Source organism: Triticum urartu, chromosome 2 (assembly GCF_003073215.2).
Source record: "Triticum urartu cultivar G1812 chromosome 2, Tu2.1, whole genome shotgun sequence".
Classification (NCBI taxonomy): Eukaryota; Viridiplantae; Streptophyta; class Magnoliopsida; order Poales; family Poaceae; genus Triticum; species Triticum urartu.
The window spans coordinates 747,163,820-747,186,329 of record NC_053023.1 but is presented as its reverse complement, the minus strand read 5'-3'; the positions used below and the strand labels follow the sequence as shown (position 1 = coordinate 747,186,329).

The following is a 22,510-nucleotide window of genomic DNA, read 5'->3' as shown; positions in this document are numbered from 1 at the left end:
CAGGCTCAAGATCAATAACGAATTCAACTGGCCGGTGCGGAGGCATTCCTGGGAGCTCTTCTGGAAAGACGTCTTGATATTCGCAAACGACTGGAATTTGAGAGATGGCATCCAATTCACCCTTCTCATTGAGAGAAAACAGGCGAATGGTATCATCACGAGTGGCAAAGACAATTACATCCTCAGACGAATGAGTCAATTGAATCTGCCTGGCTGCACAATCAAGCTGAGCCTTGTGCTTAGAAAGCCAATCCATTCCGAGAATAAGATCAATATCTGAGTTACCAAGCACCATAGGAGAAGAAAGGAACTTGTAGTCGCCCAATGTGATAGTAACATCCGGAGCCATCATTTTGGTGTTCATGAACAAACCCGGAGAAGAAACCGCTATCGGCTTAGGCAAATCAATAGTATGCACATCATGCATGGATGCAAAAGGCTTCGACAAAAATGATAAAGATGCACCAGTGTCAAAAAGAACTCTTGCGGGAATGTCATTAACAGGAAGGTTACCCATGATCACATCTGGTGATTCCTCTGCCTGAGCTGCATTCAGCAAGTTGACCTTGGCGGACTTGGGGTTATGCTTGACCACAGCTGTACTTGTCAACCTGACAGGAGGAGGAGGAAGATGCCTCTGGTTGAGACACTTGTTGGCATAGTGACCCTTCTGCTGGCACTTGTTGCACGTGACCAGAAAGCGGACGGTGATACGGAGCACTCGATCTTGGAGCTTGAGACGAAGTCTTGTTCTGAAAGCCACGGTTGGTTGGGTGGGAACCACTGCCACCTTTGCTCTTCTGCTGATATGGCTGATGGAACGGAGGAGGAGGAAGCCAAAACTTCTGCTGCTTGGCCACTTGAGTTGAGGAAGAAGGAGTAACATCTCTGACTCGCTTCTTGGAAGCATCACACCTCAACTGAGCAGCCTCTTGCTTCAGTGCCATGTTGTAGAACTCATCGTATCTCAAGGGCTCGAAAAGAACAAGAGCGAGCTGAATATCTTCTCTGAGACCACCCCTGAACTGGTATATCATGCTCTTCTCATCAGAGACGTCCTGCTTGGCAAAGCGGGCGAGCTTCTGGAACAACTTTTTGTAGTCATAGACAGACAAAGAGCCTTGCTTCAGATTGTGGAATTCCTCGCGCTTGGTTTCAACCACGCTCTGCGGAATATGATGAGCTCGGAAATCTCGACGGAAATCATCCCAAGTGATAACACGTCCACCTCTGGAGTCCTTGTACTGCTGGAACCATTCTGCAGCTTGATCTTTGAGTTGGAAGGAAGCGAACTTGACAAAGTCCTCAGGCCTGACGTTACTGCACTCGAAATGCTTACACAGATCCACAAGCCAATCGTCAGCATCGGTTGCCTCAACACAATTGCTGAAAGTCTTTGGCCCGTTAGAAAGGAACTGGTTGAGTGTAGCAAAGTGACTCTGATTGCTGCCTTGATTCCCTTGACTGCCTTGATTGCGCTCTTGAAGAATTTGCATGATCAGCTGTGTATTTGCATTGGTTGCGGCCATCACAGCTTGCCATGCCTCTGGAGGAGGTGGAGGTGGTGGCGGATCAAGATTCAGAGTCGTGCGTGTTGGAGGAGCCATCCTGAAGAGGTTGGCCACCATTAGCACATTGACAGATAAATATTGAAGCTGAATCTAACGGAATGAAAATTGCAACATATAGTCTTCACATCCGAACAAAATGAACGAATGCATTCCTCTTAAAATGGTCACATATCCATAAATTGAGAAGCCACGTAGAATTAAGGTAGAGAAATAAATGAATAAGGTACGGATCAAGAACGAATAATCGGTAAGAAATCCCAATCTCAAACCAATATCCGTGGAAGAAAAACTAGAGCTACTAGAATTCCCACCTATGAAACTTCCGAACCTTTCCGGTTATGCAATCAGGTGTTGGGGATACAGGGGAAGCATAATATCTCAACCAAACTAGCAAATCCTACATCCAGCTGTATCCATCCTTCAACACATAACCAAGAAACCTTCGGAAACCATCTACCTCAACCTTCGAAAAGCATCCGTTATACAAGTTATGGCGATACTCCCGAACTCCCGCCCCAGTAATGGGTGGCGTCGAGGTTATCTCACCAACGAACTACATAAAAGAGATTTTCGATGTCGGCGTACTAGACTCAGGTATTCCAGAACTGCAACGATAAAATTATGATGACAACACCTCAGAGCTCAACTCCCCGGGACACTTCCACTAAACCCCTGACAGGAAGCACCAAGACAATGTTCTCATCATAAAACCATCGGAACGATTTCAAGATACCCGCGTGATCCTAAATTTTTTTTTAGTGAAATTTGAGAAGAGAAGAGTCAAAACTCTGCGTCAGGATGCCTTACCAGAGCGATGAGGAGACTGGGAAATAAAAAGAATTCCTAATCTCTCCGATATATAATTCCTAAAGACTCAAAACATTTTTCTAGACACAACTCGGCCGCTAAAAACGATCAAGCAATGGAGCTCCTAAGGTCGGGGAAGGCTCTGATTACCAACTTGTCACACCCTCGATGCGACTATAGCTCCCACGTATCGAGGCACGACTTAGAGATATAATCGCATTGAAGGCATATGTCGCAAGTTAGGCAATCTTCACAAACATCCCATGTAACATAATAATAAGAGGGGAGGTAACATAGTTGGCTTACACTCGCCACGTCAATCAAGTACATAAATAACATTACATCAACCAAACACTCATGGCCCGACTACGGCGCCAAAATGAAAGAGAACCCAACATGCGACACGGTCCCAATCACCCCTGACTGGGCACCACTACTGATCATCGGGAAAGGAAACATAGTATCGTTGAGAGTCTTCGTCGAACTCCCACTTGAGCTCGTACGCGTCTCCTGGAGCGGAACCATCGGGCCCTGCATCTGGTGTAATAGTAATCTGTGAGCCACAGGGACTCAGCAATCTCGCACCCTCGCGATCAAAAACTATTTGAGCTTATAGGAATGGCAAGGTAAAATATGAGTGGAGCTGCAGCAAGCGACTAGCAAATATGGTGGCTAACTTATTCACAAAAGAGAGCGAGAAGAGGAGGCAAAGCACGAGCGAGAAACTAGAGAACAACCTGCGCAAACATTACTCCAACACCGTGTCCACTTCCCGGACTCTGCCGAGAAGAGGCCATCACGGTAACACACTCTGTTGATTCATTTTAATTAAATTGAGGTTCAAGTTATCTACAACCGGACATTAACAAATTCCCATCTGCCCATAACCGCGGGCACGACTTTCGAAAGTTCAATCCCTGCAGGGGAGTCCCAACTTAGCCCATGACAAGCTCTCACGGTCAATGAAGGAATAGACCTCCTCCCAAGACGTTCCGATCAGACTCGGTATCTCGGTAACTCAAGACACTTCGACAGGTTAAAACAAGACCAGCAACACCGCCCGAATGTGCCGACAAATCCCGATAGGAGCTGCACATATCTCTTTCTCAGGGCACACTCAGATGAGCAAGACGTCGGGTAGGCCAGCCCAGAGTTGCCCCTGGTAGCCCCGGACATCGCTCGGTCGGACCAACACTCAGAGGAGCACTGGCCCGGGGGGGGGGGTAAAATAAGATGACCCTTGAGTCTGCAGAACCCAAGGGAAAGAAAAGGCTAGGTGGAGAATGGTAAGACCAATGTTGGGCATTGCTGGAAAAGCTTTAATCAAGGCGAACTATCAAGGGGTTCCCATTATAACCCAACCGCGTAAGGAACGCAAAAACCGGGAACATAACACCGATATGACGGAAACTAGGGCGGCAAGAGTGGAACAAAACACTAGGCGAGAGGCCGAGCCTTCCACCCTTCACCAAGTATATAGATGCATTAAGATAACATAGAAATATAGTGATATCCCAACAAGTAAATAAACGAGGTTCCAACAAGGAACGGCCTCCAATCTTCACCTGCAACTAGCAACGCTATAAGAAGGGCTGAGCAAAGCGGTAACATAGCCAATCAACGGTTTACTAGGACAATGGTGGGTTAGAGGTTTGACATGGCAATTTGGGAGGCTTGCAAGCAAGTGGTAGGCATCGTGGCAATGGCATAGCAAAAGGGCGAGCAAACTAGCATAGCAAAGATAGTAGTGATTTCGAGGGTATGATCATCTTGCCTGCACAGTTGTCAGAGTTGACTGGATCCTCAAAAGCAAACTCAACGGGCTCCTCGTTAGCGAACTCGTCTCCTGCCTCTACCCAAACAAGACAAACAAGCAACAAGGACACAATCAACCACGTGCAAGGATCAAGCGATATGATGCAATGATGATATGCTATGCGGGATGCGATGCGGGATGCAAAATGCAAGATATGACAGGAAATGCTTGAACCTGGCCTCAACTTGGAAGTCCAAGGGTGCCACTGGAAAGATGAGATGAAATCTCTTGAAAACGATATAAAGAACGCCGGAATCAGAGTTACGGTTTGGAAATGGCAAGCGATTCAAATATGACAACGGTCTGCGATTTACAGCAAGTAGTCATCTAAATGCAACGAAATGAACATGCTACAGCCACCAAACATCACAACAAAATACATGGCAGGGATGCACACAAGATGCTTAACAAAAGTCTAGCACTGAGCTACGGCCAATTCATCCATTAGGAGGTTTAAACAAGCATGGCAAAAACGCAAATGGAAAACAGATCTCAGACTTGTGAAATTAACACTTGTCTGGAATTTCAGATCATATAGCCCACTTCGGAGCAACAAAACAACATGTTACAGGACCTGAACATGACAAAGAAAGACATGACATGGAGCTACTCAACAAGCTTAACAAAAGTCCCTTAGTGACCTTGAGCCAAAAGGGATCACAAAATATACTAACAAGCACACGAACATAGCAAAAACATAATCAGTTTCAGACTTAGTGAAAAACTGGGACATGCTGAAACATAACTCACGAAGGCATGTTTACGAGCTCGATGCACTCACTACGGTGCAATTCATGGCAAGGTAAGCATACACCCATAAAGAAGGCACAAAATACAAGCTAGACATGGCAAGAACAATGGCATAGCATGCACGGATCAACTACAATAACATCGGCAAAATCGCAAACAAGTTGACGACCTGCCCAGATTCACAAGAAGCAAAAGTAGAGCTCGATTGACTCAAGCTAGGGTGCTCCATAATTGCAAAAAAAGACATGGATGGATAGAGCACTACAATATTAACAAAACTCCCTTACTGATCATCCTCAAAAGAGGCACGGATCACTAGGAAACAACACGAACATATGGCATCGTGAGATAAACAATCCCAGGACTTAGTGAAATTACTAAGTCCCTGAAAACAGAATTAGCAAGTGCACCACTTTGCAATCTTGCACAAGCCACTACACACATCCTAAAAATACATGGGTTGCACCTCTGGATAGATGACAAAACCCTTAACAAAACATATGAGAACTCACGGGCATATCATGCACACATTAATCATGGCAAAAATGACAAAAGTGCTAAACGGAGTAACAGATCTGACAATTAACTCAAGTAGCCATCTTCTAACAGCATTTCGGGCATCAAGATTAGCTCAAATGAAAATGATGCAATGGAATGAAATGAGGTACTCCCTGAGATGAACATTTTGATATGCTATATGCATGAATTGGAGCTACGGATGCAAAGCTACGGAGCCGCGAACATGGCAACTTGGATCAGGAATTCTGGGACTTCGAAAAATTATACCCCGCGGGAACCGGGACGAGGAGATCCGGGCGAGGCAGGGTCGTTTGGATGGCTGAGCTGGTGGATCTGGTCCACCCGACCAGATCGGATCCGGCCGGAGCTCCGGCGAGCGGCGGACGGCGGGCGGGGCGGCAGCGGCCGGCGGCCGAGGCGGCGACGGACGGCGGGCGGTGCGGGCGGCTGACGGCGACGCGGTGGCGGAGGCCGGCGACGGCGGCGGGCGGCGGTGACGGCTGCTCGGGCGGCGGCGGCGACCCGCGGTGGCGCGGCGGCGGCGGTGGACGGCAGGCGAGGCGGCGCGGCGGCGGCGGCTCGGCGGTGGGGAGCAGCGGTGCGGCGGCGCGCGTCGATGGGCCGCGGGGGCCCTGCCTGGGCTCGGCGAGATAGTAGACGAATTACTCGAGGTTAGGTGTTATGCCGAGATCATTTGCTTTATAGAGTGCCTGTGTCGTTCGTATTAGAGGGTCTCGGTGGTTATGCCTAGACAAAACGTCCACCTTGATAATGTTGCAAGGGCTAGTGGATGATTACTCTGCTCGCTCATGCAGGGACACTTCAATAACTCTCTTCGGCTCAGATCCAAATCAGAGGCAGCGAACACAAAAGCAAACAGAGATATAGAGCAGATCAACACGTGTCGAAGCGCAGGATCAAAATGATAAAGCGTGAGAACTATGAAGATCAGGATGATAGGAGTAAGCGGTAATGGCAGCGAGATGCGAACTCATGTCGTGATATTGTCAAAAATTGCAAGATCAGATCGACAGGTAGAGATAGCTGGAGACTTGCGCTCAACTGTTCGGGAATGAGAAGGGGCAAGGCCATACTATGGATAATTAAGGATGATAATGTAAATCTCTTGGTACCTGGGATTCATACGAATGAACTGCGCAGGTAATATCGAAGTAACACTAGATATCTGTGAAATGGAGAATTAGATGGGAGATATTACAAATATGACAAAGGTCTTGCACACGATTTATCGAGTAGATGTGACAATCAATATATAAATTTTCTCAGTCGTCACCGTACATAATTATTCGAAACAGTGCATACGATGCATTCTAGAACCGTACATCCAAACATGAACAGAGATAGAGCATTTACTCTGTAATGGTCATGGAGTGTCAGCATGGATGCTTAACAAAGATCTAGGCCTAGGGGAGCTCTGGTCTTAGTGAATCATCTCTATTTGTAGGAGGTTCACAATAGATAGACTAATATTAGCAGCTTGCTCTCGGCAAATCATACACAAGAAGTGGATAAGCACTAGATTCACCACACTTGTTGTGAGAGTTGATGAGCTAACTTTACTAGACTTTCGCTCAGATAGTATAGTCACTACTTCTTCTGCGAGTAAACAAACAACAACACAATGCTGATTTCTCAATTGGAGCATCGAACATGTCAAAAAGTGACAAAAAGAACGCACATAGGGGTCTATGGGAGCTTAGCTGCAAAACGACGTAGCACCACAACATTCACTGCAATTACGCGCAAACCACTTGAACGGCATCCCAATCCTGGCAGAGATATAGACAAAAATAGTACCTTATTAGAGCTCGTTACAACAGGATCATAATGATAGTAGAAGAATGATATAATCAGTTATTAAATAGGACTTGTGATAAGTCGAAAATATAAAGTACGTGGAAGGACATGGGCTCGAAAAGCAGACGTGTCAAAGAAGAGAAGTTATTTATTCGGGTGTCTCGGGGAATGGGACTACTCGTAGCTCATCACGGTGCGCAGGAATGACCATAGGTTTCATTCGGTAGGGGGACAGCTATCACCTAAACATGAACAGTAAGGCGCACAAGTTGGTGTAGAGTGGAAGACATGGCACGAAAATATTAGATGAGCGTATGCTAGCACGGATCAAGCTAACAGAATATAATTATTATGCAAAATGGTCATGATTCGCGCAAAACAAGTTTTGCAAGTACTGGCTATAATTCACAAGAGACTAAAAAGTAGATATAGGGCATATGGTTGTAACTCCATCAGAATAGATGGTGGTGCTCGCGTAATCTGCAATGTATCAAAAAAACAAAAATACACTAAAAACTAAATGGAGATGAACTGGTAACAGAGAAACAATATTAACAAAACTACCTTTACTGATCACTCTACATATGCACATAGAAGAGTGCACCGCAGATACATACTTGGAGGTATTGGAAACAACACGAAACATAAATGGCATTTTTCTGTAGCAGAGAAACCGAATGACGCATGGTGCGCTAGATAACCAATTGATAGTACAGTATCCTATAGATAGAGAAACGTGTAAAGGTGCAAAATCACAATATTGCTATGATCTGAGCGCCAATAGACTCACCTAATCTTCATAGCTAAAAATACTCATGGGTTGCACCTTATATGGGTAGTTACAATACAATATAACAAATGCTCTTAGTTCGAAGAACATTTCTCTATCACTGGGGGGATACATAGATACGCATCATACATGTATATGATACCTGGGCAAATGACAAAACGCTGTACACAATGTAACAAACCAGATCTGACTCATATTTCATACATGGCATCAAGAAATTGTCGCCAAAGAAGATAACTTGAAAGCGCGCGTTCGGGCATGAGAATTAACAGAAGCGCATTAACATAAATAAACACATTGAATGCCACACATGGACATGAAAATAGAAGTAGTTACACATCTTCGAGATTTATCAATTCTTAATTGTTAGATCTAAATTGCATTAAATGTACCTGTACGACCTAGTAATCCATATCACCGATAAACACGGAATGCTCACAGCATCATTTAATACGTCAAGGTAGACCTCGTGACATGGCATACATTGTAGAGTCAGGATTCTGGGACTCAGCTCTAGAAAATGGAAAACAATCGGTATTGACCGATGCAGGAAAGAAGAGAGAAAGGAGTCTAGCGACTAAATATGGCCTAAGGACCTAAGAACTACTACCAACCATGGTTAAGGAGGAAGGGAAAAAAAGAAAGCAAGGGTTGATGGAAGGGAGTTCTACTAGGCAAACATGGTTTTCCCGTGGGACGTCGGAGAAGTATACGTGGGCGAAAACGAGGCGGGTTCGTGAGTTGGATGCATGGAGCAGTGAAATAATTGCTGGTGGATCTGGTCCACACGCGGAAAAATAAGCATTTTTCAAAATACTAATATCAACCAGAGGTGGTTCGTAGAATATACGGGGCGCTCGCCAGTATTGGGATAGCTCGCGGCGAGACACGAGATGGATTAACGGACACAAGTGCCCAAGCACGAGTGGAAATGCACTCAGGGCAGCATAAGCGGTCTCAATGAACTCAGAACCGTGTCGAAGGGAACGATCAGGCTGTGATTCGCAGCCAGGGGTTTCTTCAGAGTCAGTTGAGGGATCGGTGCTCAGATGCACACGGTTAGAGGGAAGTCTAGTACGGCATCGCACAGTATGCGGTGACGGCGCAGGTGACGCACGCCACATAAAGATTTTGGCTGACTAGGCGGCAGGGGAGACGGAGACCGGTCAGTGCACCTAAGATCAAAAAAGCATACGGACTGGCTGTGGACGGCAGGGCGATTGGCGGACGCGGTCGGGCTCAATCTTAGATCTGAACTTAATGCGCAGCGGTTCATTTATGACATGGCGGCAATTTCCGCCTGCAGGGAGTCACGAGCGCTCCAATTTACTTGGCTTCATGAGCTTGTTTAGCTTCTACAGATATGTGTACAGTAAAAGCGCATTTTGTTCAATAAGAATTTAGGTGAATATTATCATGGATTACAACAATGAAATAAATTTAACGCCAAGAGGAGCAAGATTATCATGACTTAAACAGTGTGCGTTGCGCGCGGCGCGCGTCGATGGGCCGCGGGGGCCCTGCCTGGGCTCGGCGGGCCGGCGCGTGGAGGGAGGCGGCTGGCGTATGGGGAGGCGCCACGTGGCGGCGGCGGGAGCAGCGGACGTGTCCAGCGCCGTCTGGACGTGTCCGGCGGCGGCGGATCTGGGATTTTAGGGTTAGGGACGAGGGGGATTCGGAATTTGGAATGGGGGGTGTATATATAGGCATAGAGGGAGCTAGGAGAGTCCAAATGAGGTGCGGTTTTCGGCCACACGATCGTGATCGAAAGCTCTAGGACATGGAGCAGAGTTTGGTGGGTTTTGGGCCAAATTGGAGAGGTGTTGGGCTGCAACACACACGAGGCCTTTTCGGTCCCTCGGTTAACCGTTGGAGTATCAAACGAAGTCCAAATGGTACGAAAGTTGATAGGCGGTCTACCGGTAGTAAACCAAGGCTTCTTGGCAAGTCTCGGTCCAATCCGGAAATGTTTAATCCCCACACATGAAAGAAAACTAGAAATGGCCACCGGAGGAGAACGAAGCGCCGGAATGCAAAACGGACAACGGGGAAAAAGCTCGAATGCATGAGATGAACACGTATGCAAATGAAATGCACATGATGACATGATATGAGATGCATGACAACGATAACAACACACGGATACAAAGACCCGAACCCGAGAAAATAAATATAACTTAACGCCGGAAACGGCAAGAGTTGGAGTACAAATAGGGAAAGTAACATCGGGGGTGTTACAGTTACTGTCTACTTGTCACGGACGTGATGCATATATGTGTGATCAATGCCATGAATAACGTCATAACTATGCGCTTTTCAATCAATTACCCCAACAGTAATTTGTTTACCCACTGTATTCTATGTGTTCAAGAGAGAAGCCTCTAGTGAAAAGTATGGCCCCTGGGTCTACTTTAATCATATTACTAAAACCAAAAGTAACTTGCTCTAATTTATTTGCTTTAATTTTGTTTCGTAATTTATCTATCTACTACTACAAGATTTAATCCTTGCAAGTAACCAGTTCAAGGGGATTGACAACCCTCTTTCCTGTGTTGGGTGCAAGCATTTGCTTTTGTGTGTGCAGGGTGTTGTTCACTGGGATTTGTGTGATTCTCCTATTGGTTCGATAACCTTGGTTCTCACTGAGGGAAATACTTATCTCTACTATACTACTCCACCCTTCCTATTCGGGGAAAATCCCAACGGAACTCACAACTAGCAGAAAGAATTTCTGGCGCCGTTGCCGGGGAGACATCATCAAATCTTATCAAGTACCTTCAAACTATTATCTACTCACTCTAATTTTTATTTGCCTCTCTTTTTCATCTCCCTCCACTTCTCTAAAAAATAAAAACACAAAAATATTTTACTTTGTTAGTTTGCTTGCTTGTCGCTAGGTCTCAAGAGAACACTAAGTTGTGTGATTTTTCGAATACTAATAATAATGATTTTATTAGTACTTCAGTTGCTCCTCCCGCTAGTAGGGCGGAGTCGTATATATTAATGTTGCCTTGCTAAATCTTGTTATGAAAGAACAATTTTCTAGAAATCCCAATGAGGATGTTGCATCGCATCTTAATACCTTCGTTAAATTATGTGATATGCAAAAGAAAAAAGATGTGTATAATGATAAATAAATAGAAATTATTTCCTTTCTTGCTAAGAGATCATGCTAAAACTTGGTTTTCATCCTTGCCTTGCAATAGTATTGATTCTTGGGATAAATGTAAGGATGCTTTCATTGCCAAGTATTTTCCTCCCACTAAGATTATTTCTCTTAGAAATCAAATCATGAACTTTTGGCAAATTGAGCATGAACATGTTGTACAGTCTTGTGAGAGAGTGAAATTAATGATTAAAAATATTCCCACTCATGGATTAATCTTATGGATGATAATACAAAAAATTATCGGGACAAAATTGTGTGTTGAGAAATCTTCTAGACTCTAGGTACTTTTATGGAAATCACATTAAGAGAAGCTACAAAACTCCTTGATAATATAATGACAAATTATTCACAATGGCACACTGAACGAGCTCTAACTGGTAAGAAGGTAAACTCTATGGAAGAAGTTTCTACTTTGAGTGATAAAATGGATGCTCTTATGAAAATGCTTTCTAGTAAAAATACTTATGTTGATCGCAATGATGTGCCACTATCTACTTTTATTGAGCAAAATAATGAGGCTATTGATGTGAATTTTGTCTTTAGAAATAACTTCAACAACAATGCTTATAGAGGTAATTTCAACCCTAGACCGTATCCCGATAATTCTCTCTAATAAAAATGGTAATTCCTATGGAAATGTTTACAATAATAATAATGGGATACCTATTTATCTTGAGAACAACATTAAATAATTTATTAGTTTGGAAAAGATTTAGTTATTATGGTAGAAGAAAAACTACATAAAGTTGATGATACGACTAGAAACATGGATAGAATTGCTCATGATGTGGAAACTCTTAAAATTAGAATTTTGCCACCTAAGCATGACATTAATGAGTCTATAAAGTCTATCCAAGTCTCCATTATCGAAAGTAAGGAGAGAACCGCTAGGTTGAGGGCTAAGCGAGAATTTCTAGAAAAGGCTATTCCGTCCGTTTTTATTGTAATCATGATGAGTATATTAAAATGATTGGTGTCTCACCTATTGGATCTTTGTTTAGTAAAATAAAACTTGAATACAAAGGGACTGGAGATGAGTCAACTTCAGCTAGAAGGTGTCCCAATTGTTCGGAAGGTGATGATCTTAATGATAAAAATGATAAAAGTGAGTTTGGAGAGGTCAAGACTTTAAATACTGACATGCCCACTACTTTGGATTACAAGGACTTTAAGTATGATAATTGTTCTTTGGTTAAATTTATTTCATTGTTGTAATCCATGATAAATTCACCTAAATTCTTATGAACAAAATGACGCTTTTACTGAACATATTGTAGAAGCTAATAAAAGCTCATGAAGAAAAGCTAGAATTGGAGGTTTCTATCCCTAGGAAATTGCATGATGAATGGAAACCTGCTATTAAAGTTAAGATTAAAGATTATGAATGTAATGCTTTTTTGATCTAGGTGCTAGCGTCTTTACTATACCAAAATCTTTATGTGGCGTGCTAGGTCTCACCGATATGGATGAATATTCCCTTAACTTGCATCTAGCAGATTCAACTATTAAGAAACCCTTGGGCAGAATAAATGATGTTCTCATACTTGATAATAGAAATTATGTGCCCATGCATTTCATTGTGCTTGGTATTTAAGTTAATCCATCTTGTCCTATAATACTTGGCAGGCCTTTCCTACGAACCATTGGTTCTATTATATTTGAAGAAGTATTTTTCCGCCGTTGCAATATCCTGTTCCATGAGATCCGATCTGAAGGCCTGTTCTAGTACTCTGCCGAAAGGGGAAACCATTGCCAGAGAATTCTTCATCAACCTTGCTGCCTCCTTAACCATGTGTTAGTAGTTCCTTTAGGACCTTAGGGTCCATAATAGTAGCTAGATCTTTCTCTCTCTCTGATCTTCAATACCATGTTCCCGTGAGCTGCCTGACATGATCATGATCAATTTGATATAATATGTGGATGTGTTTGTTGGGATATGATGGATAGGTACTTTATGATTAGATTTTAAATTGAAATCAATTGAATCTTTTGAGGGTTTTTTATGTATAATTTAATAGCTTTGTATGCTCTCCGATCTATCTATCTTCTTTGGCCAAGTTTGATGCCATTATTGTTAGAGGGGGTTGTGATTTGTAGTGGGTTCTAATCTTATGGCGTTCTATATCCCAGTGATAGAAAGGGACAAGACATGTATTGTATTGTTGACACTAAGGATAAAATGATAGTGCCTCGTCATATTGATTGATGTTTTACCGTCTACATTATGTCATCTTGGTTATTGCAATGCTCTGTTTCTTGTAAAAACTTAATACCTCAAGATGTATGCTGGATAGTAGTCTTAGGGTGTAGTATTAGTAGTAGATGTTGTTGGATTAATGACCAACTTATCCTGGATGTAATTCCTATATGGTATTATACCATGAATTGTGATCATCATAAATTTTGCAATATTAATCGCTGCCCAACTATAATTTGTTCACCACACCACTTGCCTGCTTAAGAGAGATGCCACTAGAGAACCTATGGTCCCCCTACACTATTCTCCTTTACCGAAAACCAATATTTTCTCTGTTGCCCTGCTGCCTTTACTATTATTTTGCTACCAATTATATTAATCACTTACATCTTAATCTTGTAACTAGCAAGACAAGGGGATTGACAACCTTCTTGCCAGGTTGGGGACAAGTTTGTTTGTGTTTGGTGTGCAAGTGCCACCAAACTTTGTTTGCTGGGGGACTCCTTCTAGTTCAATAAACCTTTGTTGTTTAACTAAGGGAAATACTTACTGCTAGGTTACATCACCCTTACACATGGGGGATCCATACCACTCTTATGAGAGAGCAAGCAATACTACATTGTACAGAAGTTTCACAAGACACATTTGGCTAGCCATGACACAAAAATAATTACAAAAGCCACCTTAATTGATACGTTCTAGAATGCACTCGTGATAAGTTAGGAGACGACAAAAAATATTGTTCACTTTATCAAAGTTGCATATCCCATTTAATTCTCGAGATTTATGTATTTATTATCGAATATCGGATACCAGAGCCAGAAATATATTCTAATTAATGACCTTTCTAGCGACAGTTGGATTCCACTTCCGATGTCGTATAAATAAATGGCCCGCTCCTCGCCCTCCCTGTTCAGCGTTCATACTTTTACTATTATTACGCCACCCAATTCTCTTTGGTCCGCCATGGATGCGAGAGTTAGTGTAGAGGAGGCCAGGTTAATCATCACTAGGTTCAACAACAAGGGGAGTGGCTCTAATCGTGCCAATCGCAACAACTATGATAACAAGCCGGACACTAAGCTCCGTATGTGGTACCCTTGCGAGACCATGAAGCAGGTAATGTATTTCTATGTTGATCTTGTAGTGGATATGCATGTTATGTACTTCTAAGAGAGGGATTTAACTAAATCCAATAGAACACACTCAATCATCTAGACCATGTATGACCTTGCAAAAGTAATATAGTGGCACCAAAGGAGTAAGAGGTCACCAACTCACCATACAGGACACCAATTTTGTCTTTTTCCTCCATAGGATGCTATGCGAGTGATGGAGAAAGGCAAGGGCGTGATAGCTGTCACAAAGGAGAACGAGGTGGAGGCGCTAGAGAACAAGATGTCAACCTATGAACCAGTGATCACACCAAGCACTAGAAATGATTGGGCCCAGGAGGAACACTGGTAATTGATTTTGCTTACTTCCTAATTAGCAATTCTTCAACACAAGTGTACCAGTTATTCATCATGTGGGAATCGACTTTCATGAGATGGGATGATAATTTTTTGTGATGTATTTTTTAATATATATAGATAGCACCTATTGCATATTTATAGGAGATGTCCTGTTGGGGGAAAATTTTGTTCATCCATTTTTTCTTATAAAGCTTATATTTAATAGCGATAATTTTAGATGACAATATAAATTTTCACTAGATAATTCTCTTTCCCTTTAAAGGGGTGTAGTTTGCACTTCCCCTAAATGGATAGCATGCATAAATAGTTTGGTCACAATTGAAACATGTTATGATTGAAGTATACTAATGATATGAATATTAGACAACAATATGTCCATATTATTATAAAAATAAAAAATTGTCATTGAATTGATTAGAATGAGTGAAATTTTTTCTATGTCAAAACATCTTTATTGTTTTCAAGTCTCCAACTATTGTTTACTAAATTTTAAGTTTTAAGAGATAGATTTTTCTACCACACATATCTAAAACTATGTTTGTCAGGTAGCTCGTTCATTAACCTAACCTAACCTGCTCATCTTGAACTTTGTTAATTCAAAAGGCTCTTTCTGCACGGATTGAGTGTCTATGGTCGTGGAAAATGGAAGGAAATTTCCAAGTACTTTGTTACCGCTAGTACTTTTGTGGAGGTTTCAAGCCACACAAATAAGTACTTCAAGAAGCTAGCATAAAAAAATCTAAGGCGGCACTACAACATCAACGATCTAGGGATTGAAATTGCCAAACCATGGATAATGGAGAATGGCTCTAGTGCCCGACAATCTCATCATTGGGGATGATGACACCTAGAACCCAAAAGGCAGAAGAAACAAACAACAACTGGCTGTGGGTACTAAATTAATAGATTAATTAGTCTAGAAATATAATAAAAATGGTGCCAAAACTATGGAAATACACACACACACACATTTGAGATGTATCAGGGCCTGAACAAGCCCACCTTGTCGAGGACGTTGGTGCGGGTGACATTAAGCCCGTTCTCGTTGCTTATTCTCGCCTTGGTGGCTCATGTACCGCCGCAAGGGACATCCCGCCTAGAAGGGCATACCACCTTCATTCAGAAAGGTCCCTTGGACTATAGCACTTTCAGAATCAAAGTGCGTTAGGTGTAGAAGAGAATTTCTGAAGTGTTACGGTCGGTTATCACGAGGCTTGACCTTTGGTCTGCTTCCTGACCTTGCCACTCTGGTCAGGGGTCTGGGCCTCTATCTCCCTCGCTGCCGCTCCCCCTCTTCGGGGTGTCACATGGTGCTAACATGACGCGAGCGTTATTACGGAAAGCCACCTTAATTAATACGCTCTAGACATACTGCCAATAAGTTATGAAACGGAAAATATTGTTCACTTTATACTATGGGATATCCAACTATTCTTGAGATATACAGATTTATTACCGAATATCGGATATGACAACTAGAACTATATTCTAATTAATCAACATTATAGTGACAGTTGGATACCACTTCTGATATGGTACAAATACATTGCCACTCTCCTTGCCCTCCCTATGCAAACCTTCAGAGTTCTTACTTTTACTTGTTTTATGCCACCCAGCTCTCTTTGGTCTGTCGTGAATGGGAGAGTTAGTGTACAAGAGCCAAGGTCAATAATCACTGGGTTCAACAACAAGGAAAGTATCTCTGATGGTGCCAATCAAAACACCTACAATAAGAAGCCCGACACTAAGCTCCGCTTGTGGTACCCTTGCGAGACCATGCAAAAGGTAATGTATTTCTATGTTGATCTTGTAGTGGATATGCATGTTATGTGGTGTTAAGAGAGAGATTTTGTGGATCCAATAGAACACACTAAATCACCTAGACCATGTATGACCTTGCAAAAGTAATACAGTGGCACCAAAGGAGTAAGAGGTCACCAACTCACCATATAGGTCACCAATTTTGTCTTTTTCCTCCATAGGATGTGATGGATAAAGGAAAGGGCGTGATAGCTATGACAGAGGAGAACAAGGTGGAGGCGCTAGAGAACAACATGTCAACCCATCAACCAGTGATCGCACCAAGCGCCAGAAACTATTGGACCCAGGAGGAACACTGGTAATAGATTTTGCATACTTCCTAATTAGTCATGAAATTTTTCAACACAAGTGTACCAGTTAGTCATCATGTGGGAATCGACTTTCATGAGATGGGATGATAATTTTTTGTGATATATTTTTGAATATATAGATAGCACCTATTGCATATTTATGGGAGATGTCTTTTTTGGGGTCATCTTTTGTTCATCCATTTTTTAAATCAAATTTATATTTCAGAATGATAATTTTAGATGATGATATAATTTTTCACTAGATAATTCTACTTCCCTTTAAAGGTGTGGCATTTGCGCTTCCCCTAAATGGATAGCATGCATCAACAGTTTGGTCACAATGTAAAAAGGGACATTTACATTTATGCCCCTAATTTGCGCCCACTCTCAAATTTACCCCTAAAAGCATTTTAGGTCATGAGAATGCCCTTCCAACTGGTCAAAGTTGTTTGACCGAAACTATGAAAATTCATAACAAATTCATATGAACTCGGAAGAATTCAAATAAGATATCAAAATGTTCATAAAAATATCACCTATAAGCTCACATCATTTATGTTCATCACCTACACATGCATTTATTTATATTCACCATAAATAGGGTTTTAATGATATAAACCCTAAAAGCTTTAAAGCGTGCTTTTGTCATGAACGTAAAAGCCATGTGCATATCCAAGTACTTTGTCACCGCCAGTACTCTTGTGGAAGTTTGAAACACACAAATAAGTACTTCAAGAGGCCAGAGAAAAAAATCTAAGGCGACACTACAACATCAATGATCTAGTGGTTGAAATTGACAAACCATGGATAATGTAGAATAGCTCTAGTGCATGACAATCTCTCATCATTGGGGATGCTGATACCTAGAACCCAAAATACAGAAAAACAACTAATCAATTCATTGTGGAGATTAGTTGCTAAGGTTTATAATACCTAAAACCATTGTACAGAAAAGACCCAATCATTGTATAGAAAAACAATTATAATACCTAAAACTATTGTACAGAAAAAACAACTAATCAATGCAATCATCTCATCATTGCATTGTGGAGATTAGTTGCTAAGGTTTTAAATGCACTTAGCACCTCACCTAATTAAGCACCAATGCATTGGAAGAAGCCTTGTTCCCGCCTTGTTGGCTCATGTGTCCCGCAAGGGACATCCCACCTAGAAGGGGATGCCACCTTCATGTAGAAAGGTCCCTTGGACTAAGAGCACTTCCAGAGTTAAAGTTCTCGAGGTGTTGAAGAGCATTTCTGCAGTCTTACTGTCGTTAATCACAAGGCTTGACCCTTGATCTGCTTCCCGACCCTTCCACTCTGGTCAGGGGATCTGGGCCTACGCCCCCCTCGCCGCTAATCCCCCTCTTTGGGGTGTCATGTGGTGGTCCCTACATGATATCCAGGGAAGAATATGTACTCTCTCTATGGTGTTTGGATCTCAGACCATGGAGGAGGCATTCCTTGCTCAAGAGGGTTAGGCCTTCGCATGGTGCAGTACTTGTCCATTGCCTCCTTGCTGCCACCAATGATAGGGATGGCGAAGATTTGTCTTGCTGCCAATCAAAGACGAAGCAAAGGGAGTTCTAGAGGGATTCCCTGCCTCATCGAGGAATCACAAATTCCGGGGATATGATGGGCTATCTAGATCTGCTCATAGGATCCACATACCCTACCCCTACCTGGTGCTCCAAATATTGGTCTTTGTCCATGGGTTGAGTGTTTATAGCCATGGAAAATGGAAGAAATTATCCAATTACTTTGTCACCACATGTACTCTTGTGCAGGTTTCAAACCACACACATAAGCACTTCAAGAGGTTAGACAGAGAAATCTAAGGCGGCACTACAACATCAATAATCTAGGGCTCGAAATTGCAATACTCTAGACAATGGAGAATAGTGTAGTGCATGACAATCTCTCATTATCAGGGATGCTGACAACTGGAACCAAAAAAATCTATCAGCTCCTGAGCGCGCTCACCTTGTTGAGGACGTTAGTGTGGCTGATATTAAGCCCGCTCTCCTTGCTTATTCTTCCCTTGGTGACTCATGTGCCTCCCGCAAGGGGCATCCTTCCTAGAAGGGGTTGCCACCTTCATTCAGACAGGTTCCTCAGACTAAGTGCACTTTGAGAGTCAAAGTGCTTAGGTGTTTAAGAGCATTTCTAAAGTGTTACGGTCATCGATATCACAAGGCTTGCCCTTGCTCTGCTTCCTGATCCTACCACTTTGGTCAAGGCGCCTGGGCCACCATCTTTCTCGCCACTGTCCCCCCCTCTGTGGTGCACGTTGTCATGTGGCGCTCCCTACATGACATGCACGGAGGAACCTGCACAATCTCAAATGTGTTGTGGATCTCAGACCATGGAGGAGGCATCACACACTCAAGAGGGTTTGCCGTTCTGTGGTGCGATACATGACCATCTTCTGCATGCTGCCACTGATGATAGGGATGGCAAGGATTCTTCTTATAGCCTCATCGAAGAAAAAGCAAAGGGGGCAAGAGGGCTGCCCTAGCTCGTCGAGGAACCACCGATTTCGGGGGTCGGATGTGCTATCTAGATCTGCTGATAGGGTCCACATGCCCAACCCCTACCTGGCACACCAACTATTGGTGTTTCATAACCCGCAGCACCATCGAGGATGAAAATTTTGTTCAGAGGGGCGTGCGAGTGGCATGTCGAGATGGTAAGATGAGAGACAGATAGTTTTCCCAGGCTCAGGCCCTCCTGAAGGAGGTAAGACCATACTCTTGCATCCAGTTCTGTATTGCTTGAGTGCCCGCCAACAATCATGATAATCGATGAAGATCTAGTTTTGTGTAACAAGCTCATGGCCTAGAAGTGGATGATAGGATGAAGATGGGTTCGGTGTGAAATCTAGGTCAAGATTGCTCCTGAAGGTGTTGGATCTACCCTAAAAGATCTCCTAGCTTTCCGTATATACTCAATCGAGCTAGGGTTATACTTGGTCCGGGTTGGTGATCAGGTCGGTTCATGCCAAGCAGTCTCATTGGACCATGTCTTAGGAGGTCCTCTTTGCTCGTGTAGAAAGTCAGGGACGCCTTCCTGCACCCTCACCTTGTTCTGTCCCAAGGTCCCTCAGTTCCTGGGATTGGTACGGTGCTGCCAGAGCCCTTATGTCTGGGGGACCCAAAGCTCCATTCATAGTAACTTTGTCAACATAATAAGATGCATTGGAAATTTTATAGTTCTGATGCTAATTAATGTTCTTTAAATGATTGTACCTGCTTCATTTTTCATCATATGTTGATATGCTCGCACCATCTTAAATTTGAACCTATAAACATATGAAAAACATTAATGTACACTACATCAAGTACATAAGTCTGACAAAGCCACATTTGGTTAGCCAAGCATTATCACAGAAAGTCACCTTAATTAATATGTTCTATAGCATATTGGTGATAAGTATGAAACAACAACAAGAAATTGTTCACTTTATTATTGTTGGGTATCCAATTTAATTCTTTATGTGTATGAATTTATTATTGAATATTGGATATGGCATAACTAGAAATATTTTCTAACTAATCAAATTTATAGCGACAGTTGGATTCCACTTTCAATATGTGACAAATACATTGCCCTCCTCCTCGCCCTCCCCATAAAAACCTTCAGAGTTCATACTTTTACTTGTTTTATGCCACCCAGGTCTCTCTGGTATGCCATGAATGCGAGAGTTGGTGTAGAGGAGCCAGGGTCAATCATCACTGGGTTCAACAACAAGGAAAGTAGCCCTATTGATGGAAATAATAGCAAGTACAATAACAAGCCCGACACAGAGCTCCGCATGCAGTACCATTGCGAGAGCATGCAACAGGTAATTTACTTCTGTGTTGATCTTGTAGTGGATATGCATGTTATGCTGTGTTAAGAGGGTGATTTAAGTGGATCCAATAGAGCACATTGAATCATCTATACCATGTATGAACTTCCAAATATTATATAGTGGCACCAAAGGAGTAAGGGGTCACCAACTCACAATATATGACACCAATTTTGTGGGTTTTCCTCCATATAGGAGGGTACGCGAGTGATGGAGGAAAGCAATGACGTGATAGCTATGTCAGAGGATAACAATGTTGAGGTGCTAGAGAACGAGATGTCCATCCGTCAACCAGTAATTGTGCCAAGCGCAAGAATTTATTGGACCAAGGAGGAACATTGGTAATTGATTTTGTGTACTTCCTAATTAGTCATGAACTTCCTCAACACAAGTGTACCAATTAGTCATCATTTGGGAATTATCACACAAAAATTATCATCCCATAACCTTTTTCACATTTATGCAGAATATTTTTTTGGGCGTGTACTTTGTTTATCCATTTTTATCTGAACAGCTTTATATTTAAGGATGAAAATTTTAGATGATGATATAATTTTTCACTAGATAGTTATCTTGCCCTTTAAATTTAGTGGCATTGGCACTTCTCCTAAATGGATAGCATGCATAAGCTATTTAGTCACAATAAAATGTTATGATTGCAAGTATAGTCATGATATGGATATTAGCCAACAATATGTCCATGTTATTACAAAAATAATAGTTGCCATTGCCATGATTAGAATGAGTGCAAATGTTTCTATATGGAAATAGCTTATGGTATTTAGATGTACAACTATTTTTTTACTAAACTTTAAAAGATAACTTTTGCTTCCACACATATCTATAACCATGTTTATTAGGTAGAAGTTTCATAAAAATGAATGGATTATGTGTAGCTCTTTCATAACCTAACTTGCCCATCTCGAACTTTATTATTCAAGGAACTTTCTCCATGGATTGAGTGTCTATGGCCGTGGGAAATGGAAGGAAATATCCAAGGATTTCGTCAGCACCAAGACTCCTGTGCAGGTTTCAAGCCACGCACATAAGTACTTCAAGAGGCTACAGAGAAAAAATCTAAGGCGGCGCTACAGCATCAACGATCTAGGGCTTGAAATGGCCGAACCGTTGATAATGGAGAATAGCTCTAGTGCACGACAGTCTCGCATCCTTGGGGATGTTAACAACCGGAACCCAAGTTTTGGATTGTGAACTCTATTGCGAGCCTGGTTCTTACCATGAAAAACATTGTTCATTTTGGTTACTTTCTTAAGGGCTTGGCATCTAAGAACAATATCTTGTTGAATAAATTATCTCCCAGCTACTGTTTTGGGAGAGTGAACCATATTGCTTTTTTTACTATTTATTATTTTGTTATGGATATTACAATTAATCTTTATGTGGTTTTAGTACTAATATGCATGTTTTTACTAAATACATTTCTAGTTTTTTTACTTTCTGATTCTTCCACTTACTACATGCATTGAAAACTTGTAAATTTTAGAATCACAAAGTTGTATTTAGATGACACCATTAGCTTCATTATTTTTCAAATTTGACACATCTTGTTATCTTTATAGTTTAATGGTATTCTAGTCCATTTTGTAATCCATTTTGCATTCTCTGAGACATCAAGTA

The 22,510-nt window shown here is 42.2% G+C and overlaps 1 pseudogene; it reads left to right on the top strand.

The window, feature by feature from the left end:
• Positions 1 to 14,234: 14,234 nt before the first annotated feature.
• LOC125538528 lies at positions 14,235 to 22,084 on the top strand (annotated as a pseudogene).
• Positions 22,085 to 22,510: the final 426 nt, after the last annotated feature.